General features: G+C 37.1%; 1 pseudogene; it reads right to left on the reverse strand.

Moving 5' to 3' along the window:
- Positions 1-6,230: 6,230 nt before the first annotated feature.
- On the reverse strand, positions 6,231-7,322 carry LOC101673313 (annotated as a pseudogene).
- Positions 7,323-13,072: the final 5,750 nt, after the last annotated feature.

Consider the following 13,072-nt stretch of genomic DNA (forward strand, 5'->3'; position numbering starts at 1 on the left):
AAGGAAGAAAAAAGGAAAAATATAAGACATGACCAATCAATCAAGCATGAGTGTAAGACAAGAAAAAAAGGAAAAATGTAAGTTAAAAAATGATATGTAGAAAAAACATACTTTTCAGTATATGTAAGTGTGATTATGGATATACCATAAACAGATGTCTCTTAAAATTTATCAATTACATATTATAAATATATGTATATATTATAAACACATATAAAACAGAGGTTTTTTTCCAGAGTATATCCCTAATACTACTGACTTTTCTCACTCTACAATTATTTATTTATAAATACTATAGTAAAAAATTTAATTTTTTGGCTATAAAGTAAATTGCTCAATTAGTGGCCATCTATCACTACCTGAAAGCCATAATTATCTCTCAAGAGAAAAAATAGAAAAAGAAATGTTTCTAATACATCATCTTTCACATGAAGAAAGAATTGGTAATAAGAATTCTAAGGAGAAATATATACATTGAAAGGATGTATCTAATGAAACACAAATGGGGTTAAAGAAAAAAAGTTGAGGAATTTTTATCAAAAAAAATTTTTTAATTTAATTTTGTGTGTGTGTGTTCCAAAATTCATTGTTTATGCACCACACCCAGTGCTCCATGGAAAAGATATCCTCCTTAAAACCCACCACCAGGCTCAACCAATGCCCCCCACCCACCTCCCCTCCAAAACCCTGTTTGTTTCTCAGAGTCCACAGCACTCATGGTTTGTCTCCCCCTACTATTTCCCCCAACCCACTTCTCCTCTCCATCTCCCAATGTCCTTCATGTTATTCCTTGTGCTCCACAAGTAAGTGAAACCATATGATAATTGACTCTCTCTGCTTGACTTATTTCACTCAGCATAATCTTTGCCAGTCCAGTCCATGTTGATACAAAAGCTGGGTATTCATCCTTCCTGATGGAGGCATAATACCCCATTGTATATATGGGCCATATCTTCTTTATCCATTTATCTGTTGAAGGGCATCTTGGTTCTTTCCACAGTTTATCAACTGTGGCCATTGCTACTATGAACGTTGGGGTACAGATGGCTCTTCTTTTCACTATACTTGTATCTTTGGGGTAAATACCTAGTAGTGCAATTGCAGGGTCATAGGGTAGCACTGTTTTCCAAAGTGGCTGCACCAACTTGCATTCCCACCAACACTGTAAGAGGGTTCCCCTTTCTCCACATCCTTTCCAACACCTGTTGTTTACTGTCTTCTTGATTTTGGCCATTCTAACTTGTGTAGTGTGGTATCTCAATGTGTTTTTGATTTGAATCTCTCTGATGGCTAATGACGATGAACACATGGAACTGGCACAAAAACAGACACATATCCAAGAAAAAACAATTTGCAATAAATAACTGGTCCACTAAAGATTTATTTAGGCATGAGTATTATAAAAGTCATATTAGAAGAAAAGAGAGAGAGAAAGAAAAAGGAAAAGAAAAGAAAGAAAAGTCATGATACTATAATTTAAAACTCACAGTAAGAATCCTTATCCTTGACCAAATGTCCTATTTCCTCCCTCATGGGAAAGCTTTTTCCAATATAATTTTTTCTGTCATGATACATTTCCCGCCTATTTTTTCCACCTTCCTTATTTAATGGAGTTAAAAAAAATTCAACTTGTCATATTTCTATACAATGGTTTGTTCTGACCAACTTTCCACTTCAAACATAAAATGATGAAGGCAGGCCGCTGTTAAATTTTAAGAGTAATAATACACAAAACTAAATTCAGAGCAGTAAAATTAATTTCACAAGAGAGTACATTACCTTTGTATTCAAACTTAAGTCTTCAACACCTGATGCAAGCCATGAAGCATCATCATCACCAGGTTTAATGGAAATACTTTAGAGCAAAAATACACAACAAAAACAAGTTCATGAAAAAGAAAAACTGAGTTAAAAGTCAGCTATCTACTTATTGAATGAAGTTTCTTGATGTAATTGAACTTTGACCTCTGTTTTTGTTATTTTTTATTTTAATTCCAGTATCATTAACACACAGTGCTGTATTATTTCATGTAGACAATATAATGATTTGGTAATTCCATCACCCAGTGCTCATCACGACAAGTGCATTCCTTAACCTTTAGCTCCTATTTCACCCGTTCCCCCACCCATTCCCCCGTCTGGTAACCATCAACTTGTTCTCTATATTTAAGAGTCAGTTTCTTGGTTGTCTGTCTCTCATTTTTTTTTCTTTGCTCATTTCTATTGTTAAATTCTACATGAGTGAAATCTTATAGTATTTGTTTTTCTCTGACAACTCTGCTTAGCACAATATTCTCTAGTTCCCTCCATTTCACTGCAAATGGCAAATTTTGATTCTTTTCTATGGCTGAATATTCCATTGTATATATATATATATATATATATATATATATATGTCACTTCTTCTTTACCATTCATCTATCAATGGACACTTGGGTTGACTATTGTTAACTATTGCTGTAGTAACCACAGGGGTACATGTATCCCTTCGAGTTAGTGTTTTCGTCTTTTGGGGAGTAAATATCCAATAGTGTGATTACTGCATTGTAGGGTAGTTCAATTTTTAACTTTTGGAAAACTCCATACTGTTTCCACAGTGGCTGCATTACTTTTCATTCCCACCAATAATCAAAGAGGATTCCTTTTTCTCCATATACTTGCTGAGATTGTTACTTGTTTTTTTTTTCTTTTAACCATTCTGACAGGTATGCAGTGGTATCTCATTGTAGTGTTGATTTCCATTTGCCTGATGATGAGCGATGCTGAGTATCTTCTTAGGTGTCTGTAGGTCATCTGTATGTTTTCTTTGTAAAAATATCTGTTCGTGTCTTCTGATAATTTTTTTTACATTTACTTTTTTAATAATTTTTAATATACTTTTTAAATTTATTTTTAATTTGTTTTCAGCATAACAGTATTCATTATTTTTGCACCACACCCAGTGCTACATGCAATCCATGCCCTCTCTAATACCCACCACCTGGTACCCCAACCTCCAACCCACTCCCGCCACTTCAAACCATTCAGATTGTTTTTCAGAGTCCATAGTCTCTCATGGTTCACCTCCCCTTCAATTTCCCCCAACTCCCTTCTTCTCTATAACTCCCCATTGTCCTCCATGCTATTTATTATGCTCCACAAATAAGTAAAAGCATATGATAATTGATTCACTCTGCTTGACTGATTTCGCTCAGCATAATCTCTCCCAGTCCCGTCCATGTTCTTACAAAAGTTGGGTATTCATCCTTTCTGATGGAGGCATAATACTCCATAGTGTATATAGAAACACGTCTTCCTTATCCATTCATCCATTGAAGGCATTTGGTTCTTTCCACAGTTTGGTGACCATGGCCATTGTTGCTATAAACATTGGGGTACAGATGGCCCTTCTTTTCACTACATCTGTATCTTTGGGGTAAATACCCAGTTTTTTATTTATTTTCAGCATAACAGTATTCATTATTTGTACACCACACCCAGTACTCAATTGGGTGTTTTGGGTGCTGAGTTCTATCAATTCTTTATATTTGTATACTAACCATTTACTGGCTATATCATTTGCAAATATCTGCTCCTATTCCATAGGTTGCCTTCTTGTTGTGTGGATTGATTCCTTCACTGTGCAAAAGCTTTTGATTTTGATGTAGTCCCAACTTGCTCCTGAGGCAAGAGCAGTAAAAGCAAAAGTAAACAGAAACAGACCCAGAGATACAGAGAATTCTGTATCACCAGAAGGGAAGGTGGTGGGAGGATGGACAAAATGGGTAAAGGGGAATGTGAGGTTCAGGATTCCAGTTATAGTAAGTCACAGGGATACAGCTACAGCATAGGGAATACAGTCAATGGTATTGTAATAGCATCATGCAGTAAGAGATAGCTATGCTTGTGGTAGGCATGGTGTAACATTCAGAGTTCTTAAATTGTCTGAAACACAACATCACATTATGTGTCAACTATGCTTCAATTTAAATAAATAAACAAACAAATATACACATGTTAAAGAACAAATTTATGTTATTAGTGGGAATACTGTTCCCAGAGAGGTTAAAAACTATAAGATCCAACTTTTTCCCTACACAGGTCCTGCCTTATTTAGGTCTACCTGGACCTTCATAAGCACTGAGATACCCAAGAAGAGAGACTGCTATAAAAATAGAGTCCTGGTAGCTGTGCCTCTATTTCCCTATACACCACCTAATATTTTCTTTCTGTGAGCTCTTAGATCACTCTTTTGCAGGGCTCAGTCGTACCCTCCAACCTTTTAAATCTTTAGCCTATGAAAGCAGATTCCCAAAACAAGCATACCTTCAAATGGCCAAGAGTAGGAGCCATGTCCTGCTCCTGGAGGACAAGCTAAACTGAAAGTCATCCATGTAATCATCTCAATGTAGACATGTTGCCAACTACCCAAATGAAGCTCTGTTACTGATCTGACAGCCAGTCCTAGCCCACCAAACCCTATTGTACATGGGAAAGACATCAAAGAATTAGAAAAAGAGGTGGAGTGAGGAGACCCCTACCTTGGGCCATATATCTGTGTGGTTCAGAATCTCCATTCCCCCTTAGATACTCAAGAGGATCTTAGCCAAGATTGGGCTGCAAGTAGATGATATCACATTTCTATGTGCTGTAAAAAGCCTTCCTCATGGCTCAAATGATTTTAAAACCTCTCAACAGCGGGGAGTGAGAAGTCGGGGTACAAGGTGGTGGGTATTATAGAGGGCACGGATTGCATGGAGCACTGGGTGTGGTACAAAAATAATGAATACTGTTATGCTGAAAAGAAATAATATATAAATCAAAAATAAATAAATAAATAAGAGAACCAAAAAAAAAAAAAAACAAAGAAAGAAAGAAAGAAAACCTGAAGTATGCTAGTTCATTCAATTAAACAAATCATCAAAAAAATTGCTCGTCATTCTCTTGAACCCTCTATTTTAATATGCTTTTCTAAACAACTCCCAATATCCTGTGTCCTTCGTTCCTTCCCATGTGTGTGTGTCCTTCATTTCTGTAATCCATCTTTATCTAACTTATCATATGCCCAAATATTCTGACATCTTTTCTAAAATTCTTATTCCTATCCAACCCAGTGTTGTTATTCTTGAAAGTTGTCCTCTCCTGCCAATTCCTTCCTTACGCACCTTCACTGTGTTCACTAGACCAACTCCCCATCTTTCTATTATTAAAACATTCACCTATTAAGATGAGAAAAAAAGGGGAAACCTGAATGTAAATCTCATTTCTGTCACTTATATCCAAATAAGTTACTTTAATCTCTTTTGCATTTCAAATTCTCCATTTAAATAATCACTTGGTGAGGATGTTAAACACAGGTTGTAGTACCAGAAAGTATTTTGATTAGTTCATCTCTAAGATGTCCTAAAATCCTGAAATTCTATGTGCTTTTGATTTTGTCTACAGAAAAACAGAGAATACTTACCTGGCAGAAAGGGAAAAAATGGAATAAAAGAAACTCCAAGAAAAGCAGAGAAGAAAGAAAAAAGAAAAAAAAACAAGAAAAGATTATAGAAAAGTCAACAGAGAAAAGGAAAAAAATCTACAAAAAAAAGAAAGAGCTTCAAGATCAAGGGAACTAGCCTAAAGGAAAAAGTAGAGTGGGAAGTCAGTAAACAGAGAATCATTTAGAAATATCCTCTAAAGAGATGATAAAATTAATTAACGTATCAAGGTCTACACCTAAATTACATATACATCACTTCTGGAAAATCATTCATCTCAAGGAGAGCAGACATCTCTATATCTAAGAACTTGCCTGATTAGGTCTTGCTTATGTAAAAGATATGTACTATGGCCATAGGTAATGAGAGCCATCCTAAAATCTTTGACAGTAAAAATAAGAGACTAGTTGCCGCTGCACTAATTACCCCTAGTTATCACTAGTTGTCAAATATATTAGGACAAATGCTTGGACTAACCTGGTCTCTTAGGAAAATGCTAAATAAGCAAACACATAACTAAATTTGACTCTCTGAATTGATCTGACTAGGATCTGTACCTTAACCCCAGTGCTGCTGAGGGACAAAAGAATCGGTGTGGGAGTCACGCAGGCTGACAGTCAAATCATGGGTCTACTACTCGTTTTTTTTTTTTTACATTAAAGGATTCCTTTATAGTATGATACCCTCCTTAAACAGAAACACAATTCAAACATAAACACACTTGTAAAACTCTTTTTCTCTTAATCAAACCTTCGCTGACTACCACATTCAGCCACTAGCGGCATTTGGATGCAAAGGTTTCACTTGTGCTAATCTGGACAAGCCAAGGCAGAGACTCTGATTTGGAGACTTAACAGACACCCCTGCCAGTGGGCTCCTGCTGCTGTTGCTGCTGCTGCTGCTTCCAGACAGCGCTGGTGGCATCTACTTAGGTTTTCTGCTTCCAGCTTCAGCTGGAAGGTTTGCATATTTGTAGTGGTTTCCAAACGGCCTCTTCACTGATAAAGCCATTTTTGGTGAAGGCTGAGATTCTGATTTCAGGGCAGCTGGAGCAGAGTCTCTTGAAGTCACTTCCAAAGTATCACGTTTGGATTTAGGTTTCTTCTCCTTTTTTTCAACTGGGGATTTTACCTTCACTTCTTTCTTTTTAATTTCTTCCACTTTATTTTCTCCCAGAGTGAAGTTTGCATCATCATCTTCTCTCTCCCTAAAATCAGACTCATCCTCAGACTCTCCACCAGCGGTTCAGAGTCGTCAGCACTACAGCCATCTCTGCCTCCCAAAAGAATCTTCCTCTGTTGTACCACAGCTTTTGATGCTGCTTTTCTTTTCCCTTGAGCACTGCACACATCATCTTCCTCGGTAAGCTTATCCAAATCTAAATCATTACTGGCTACACTGCAATCGGAGAGATGGGGAGCCTTAGTCATTGTCCCAATTTCGCTGCTGCCACATTTGTTTGGTGCTTGTATCTTTTTTTTTATAAACATATATTTTTATCCCCAGGGGTTATGGACATTGGGGAGGGTATGTGCTTGGTGCTTGTATCTTGAGCCTCTCCCACATCAATGGTGACCGCTGGAAGTTCCTTCACTGATAAAGCTAGTGCCACATCTAAGTCTGGCTGGTAGAGCTCATCACCTAAAGTCATCCTTTTTTAGGGGTTTTCTCTTGTAGTGGGATATCTTCTTTCTGGAGATTCTTCAGTTTAGGTTTCCTTGTTTCTCATATTAACTCTTTTGGCGTTGTTCTGGGCTTCTTATTCAAAGGTGTGGTTGCGGAAACAAAGTCATCATCGCTGCCAGAATTTTCAAACTGTGAGTAACTGACTAGTTTCTTATGCCTCACCGGGGGCACCATGGCCCCCTCCAAGACTGAAAATTCACAGTGTTCAAGCTCTTGTTAGCAGCAGTGGCGGATTCTAGGTCTGCTACTATTTAACTATAGAATCATAGGTCAATTAATCAGTGTTCCTGAACCACAGATGACTAATTAATAAAAAAAAATAGGCTGTAACAGCACATCTACTTCGTGATGCTATTGTAATGACTATATAAGTAATAAATGTCAAGCACATAATATAGTGCCTAGCACACAGTAGAACTCTCAACAAATGCTTTTCTCTGCATTCCCTTGTTAACACAGAATTTGCTAAAAAAAAAAAAAAAATCCACAAAAATCCTACCTGGCTATAAAGTCTTCTTCAGAAGACTTACTCTCTGTAAAGAAAAAAGCAAAACATATTTTAAATCAACAACAGAGAAATACAGAATATTCAAAGTCTAAGACTGATGTTGTGTTAAAAAGTATTCTTCGGGACCATACCTGGCAACCACACTGGAGTGAATATTAATTATACTATTGGTAGGCAGTTAACTCGCTAAGAAATCTTACTTTCTCCTCTACATTTACCAAATGGAAGAAAAGAATGGTATTTATCAGAATTTGATACCTACAAGTGGATGTTTATAATGACCACAATTTTAACCAAACCCTTGAGACTGACAGAAAATGGTGTCATTAGCAGAATCATCATCATAGACTGACAATGTCAGGATTCTTCTGGATTCTTCAGGACTTTCACTATGAGGCGCAGCTAAAAGAGACTATACTTATTTCGCTGTAACACAACAGAACTTCTCCAGATCTCCAGCAGGGGCTGTTAAGTTTGGGGTGAAACACCTCATCACAAAGTTTGGTCTACAGCCACTCTACTTTGCAGCATGGCAAAACATAGCAAACAGACTCTCTCTGGCCTTATTTCCAATTGCAAGGTAAGTATGAATGCTTTTAGTGATTTTAATGATTCTGGTTCTCTTGAGATGACCTATTTTTATTGCTGGAGAGTCTATCTGGATCCACCTCTTAGACCAGAATGATACCAGTGATTTGGCTAGGTAGCAGGATATGATGTCATTGTTCTCAATATTCCCCACTATGTGACAAACGTCTGTAGAAATCACACTTTTTCAGTCTGTAAGGTATATGTCATCAGATCCTACACTGATGAACATAACAAAGGACAAAGATTATCTTGAATCACTATATTCAATTACCTCAGAATTTTAATTTTTTAAAAATTCAAGAAGATATCCACTGTATGGTTGCAACTATATGACATTCTGGTAAAAGTAAAACTTTTTAAGTTAGGAGTTAAGGGTTGTAGCAAGGGGAACAGGCACAGCACAGAAAAATTTTAAGGCAGTGAAACTATTCTATGTGATACCACATGATAGATACATGTCATCACACATTTGTTAAAACCCATAGAATGTACAACACCAAGAATGAACCCTGATGTAAATTATGGACTGTGGACAGTAAAGATGAGCTAATATAAATAAAACAATGTACCACTGTGGTTCAGGATGTTAGCAACAAGGAAGGCTACGTGTAGAGGAACATGCGGTAAATGGAAACTCTCTGTACTTTCTGCTATATTGCGCAATGAACTTGAAAATGCTGTAAAAAATAAGGCCTATTTACTGTGAAGGAAAAAAACAAAAGGTATCCATTCAGACTGCTAAGTATTGGTACAAACCAGGTGATTTATCTAGTACTTATGACTTGATTTCCTTCCGGGAACCAGAATTTTGAGATATGCTAAGGAGAAGATGCCTACATGATTATCACTTAAAGAAAATTTCAGGCACTGAGTATCTATAAGATTCTTGTATTGGCAGACAACATCTCACACGAGTTGTCATGATTTGATGCTGGAGGAATTAAGTACACACATAGGCAGAGGATTCTTAGAAGCCTGCACTTGGCTTCCTCTAGACTTCACTCCAGGCACCTTTTCTCTGCTGATTTTGCTTTGTATCATTTCACCATAATAAACCACAGGCATGCGTACAAATATGCTGAGACGTGCGAGTTCCTCCAGTGAATAACCAAACCTGGGAGTCATTTTGGGAGCCTCTAATACCGATGCATTATATGCAATTTTTATGATTAAGGTTGATGTTTTAAGACACGATTACAGTTAGAAGGTTATTTCACAGAACACCTTTCCTTGAATCTGTTTTTCTTAGTATTTGCCTGGGAGACTGCTGTATTTCTATATCCATTTGAATAAAGGCATAAAAGGAATAGATGAAACAATGTCAGAAAATAATGTGAAACAAGCAACAATCGTATTTTAATTGGGAAAAAAAAAGAGAATTCTGATGGTTACCAATAGGTCCTACAGTATAAAAGTTCCTATAAAAAAACTAAAAGGTCACATAAATTTTTTGCAACTAAATAGGGCTTAATTCACTTCTATTGTAGTTATGAATCGATAAGGTAACTGGGATAATTATAGAAAAATATATAACTATCATACACAGTATAATAACACACTATTGGTTATAGAGTTTTTTTGTTTCCACTCATTTTCTTAATTTCTTATAGAATTAGAAACAGTTCACCTATTAAAGGCAGTTGTTGACAAACTGCTCAAAAACTCAGAAATACTACAGTCAAAATGTAGGATGAGTTATCCACTCCAGCCTGAAAATAGTGGATTTGATCATTAGAGATCAACAAAACTCATTTGGGGGAAAACAAAGTGAGTTCTCTTATATACATAGGTGGTTAAAAACTTGTCAATCTAATTGGCCACATATTCTTGTTAAGGCACAGTTTACCAAATTCTGAAAAAATACAAAAGCATGTCACATTAAAATTTCCGATAATCCAGAAAATGCTTTCAATCTTGGCTAAATATCATCACTAACTCTGTCACTGTGGTACAGCTACAAAGAAATTTACCATAAGAAACAACAAAATATGAAATACATTTTAGATGGGGTAGCCTGTTATCTTTGAAGGAAATATACATATAGTAGAAATGTGTTCCAATAGTGATAGATTCCAAGACAGTTTTCCTTAGTGCTTTCTTTACAGATGAAATTCTTTGGGACTTCATCAAAATCAAAGCTTCTGCACAGCAAAGGAAACAGTCAAAAAAACAAAGAGGCAACCCATGGAATGGGAGAAGATATTTGCAAATGACAGTACAGACAAAAGGTTGATATCCAGGATCTATAATGAACTCCTCAAACTCAACAAACACAAAACAGACTATCATATCAAAAAATGGGCAGAAGATATGAACAGAGACTTCTCCAATGAAGACATACAAATGGCTATCAGATACATGAAAAAATGCTCATCATCACTAGTCATCAGGGAGATTCAAATTAAAACCACATTGAGATACCACCTTACACCAGTTAGAATGGCCAAAATTAACAAGACAGGAAACAACATGTGTTGGAGGGGATGTGGAGAAAGGGGAACCCTCTTCCACTGTTGGTGGGAATGCAAGTTGGTGCAGCCTCTTTGGAGAACAGTGTGGATATTCCTCAAGAAATTAAAAATAGAACTTCCCTATGGCCCTGCAATTGCACTACTGGGTATTTATCCCAAAGATACAGATGTCGTGAAAAGAAGAGCCATCTGTACCCCAATGTTTACAGCAGCAATGGCCACCACGGTTGCCAAACTGTGGAAAGAACCAAGATGCCGTTCAATGGACGAATGGATAAGGAAGATGTGGTTCACATACACTATGGAGTATTATGCCTCCATCAGAAAGGATGAATACCCAACTTTTGTAGCAACATGGCCGGGACTGGAAGAGATTCTGCTGAGTGAAATAAGTCAAGCAGAGAGAGTCAATTATCATATGGTTTCACTTATTTGTGGAGCATAACAAATAGCATGGAGGACATGGGGAGTTAGAGAGGAGAAGGGAGTTGGGGGAAATTGGAAGGGGAGATGAACAATGAGAGACTATGGGCTCTAAAAAACAACCTGAGGGGTTTGAAGTGGCGGGGGGGGGTAGAGGTTGGGGTACCAGGTAGTGGGTATTATAGAGGGCACGGATTGCATGGAGCACTGGGTGTGGTGCTAAAATAATGAATACTGTTTTTCTAAAAATAAATAAAAAATAAATTTTAAAAAATGATCAGTAAAAGTAGAGATATCAGAAGAAGGCAAATGAAAGAGGATGGAGAGAGACAGCACTAACAAAAAAAGTCCAGTACTGACATTTTTTACTGACACAGAATCCCTGGCAAGTGAGAACTAGTATAGTCAGCATATCACCTTATATTTCCTCCTTGATATTATACTAATTTTCTGCAATAAAATACTTAGAAGGGGTCAGTTTCTCCCAAACTGCTGGTCTGTGTAAAATATTTCTGATCAAAATTTAAAATTGTCAAAATACAGCTGCATCGTGATTCCATTTCAGAGATAGGGCCTGACAGTGACTCCTGCCTATTGCTTCCAGATTGTGGCCCTAGTATTAATCCAGGAGAATGTACCAGGGACTTGAAGAAAAGCTCAAGTACCTCTAAACAAAAAAGGTAAGAAAGACAACACTTTTCCTCACAGTTGACCCCTAGGTTTTGACAATTATGGGAAAATGTTGGCCACTCTACTCACCAGTCTAGACCATTTCCCCTTGACCCTGTCCAGGTAGATACTGCAGTTAAAAAAAGTTAGGGAAGACCTTACTTGATGTGTTATTTTTCCATATTTGGACACAGAATGTACCAGTCACATAAATAACAGCCCTTCAACTCAAAAATGGTTCTTTTACCATTTTTGGTAAGGACTTTTAAAAGTTAAATCCAACTTTTTTTAGTGATTTTATTTGACACAATTAATACTCCATGAAATATTTTTTCAAATTTTTCAACAACATTTCCTCTAATTCCTGATCCTAACTTTCCCCAGCCACTTCTCAGTCTTCTCTACCAATTCTTACACCTCCATCCACACTTTTTTTTTTTTTTTTAATTTTTTTATTTTTATAAACATATATTTTTATCCCCAGGGGTACAGGTCTGTGAATCACCAGGTTTACACACTTCACAGCACTCACCAAATCACATACCCTCCCCAATGTCCATAATCCCACCCCCTTCTCCCAAACCCCCTCCCCCCGGCAACCCTCAGTTTGTTTTGTGAGATTAAGAGTCACTTATGGTTTGTCTCCCTCCCAATCCCATCTTGTTTCATTTATTCTTCTACCCACTTAAGCCTCCATCCTTTTTATATTGGTATTCCCAGGCTTTGTTCACTGGCCTTCATCTATTTCTATATGTTTTTCATCATGGACAAGCTCAATCTTTGTCCAAGCTATGACTTTGCCTAATAATTCTAATCAGTTTATTTCAAATAAGCACCTCCAAATTTGATGTTCTATCTCCAGCTAGAAACTCCTAGTATTCAATTATCCAATTACTAAAAATATACTACATGGATATTCCATCAAATTCAACATATACAGAAAATACCCGGTCATCCCTATTCCCACTGCACTCTGATAAAGTCCTACTCATTCTTCATGGCCAGTTTAAATGTTAGTGCACAACCTGGAAATGTATGACTCTTCTAAGATTTCTTCTTCCCCCTCCCCTTTTTTAAGATTTTATTTATTTATTTGTCAGAGAGACACAGAGAGAGGGGGAACACAAGAAGGGGGAGTGGGAGGGGGAGAAGCAAGCTTCCCATGGAGCAGGGACCCCAATGTGGGCCTTTATCCCAGGACCTTGGGATCATGACCTGAGCTGAAGGCGGCTACTAAATAACTGAGCCACCCAGGCATTCCC

Source organism: Mustela putorius, unplaced genomic scaffold (assembly GCF_011764305.1).
Source record: "Mustela putorius furo isolate JIRA1106 unplaced genomic scaffold, ASM1176430v1.1 tig00001130_pilon_pilon_pilon, whole genome shotgun sequence".
NCBI lineage: Eukaryota > Metazoa > Chordata > Mammalia > Carnivora > Mustelidae > Mustela > Mustela putorius.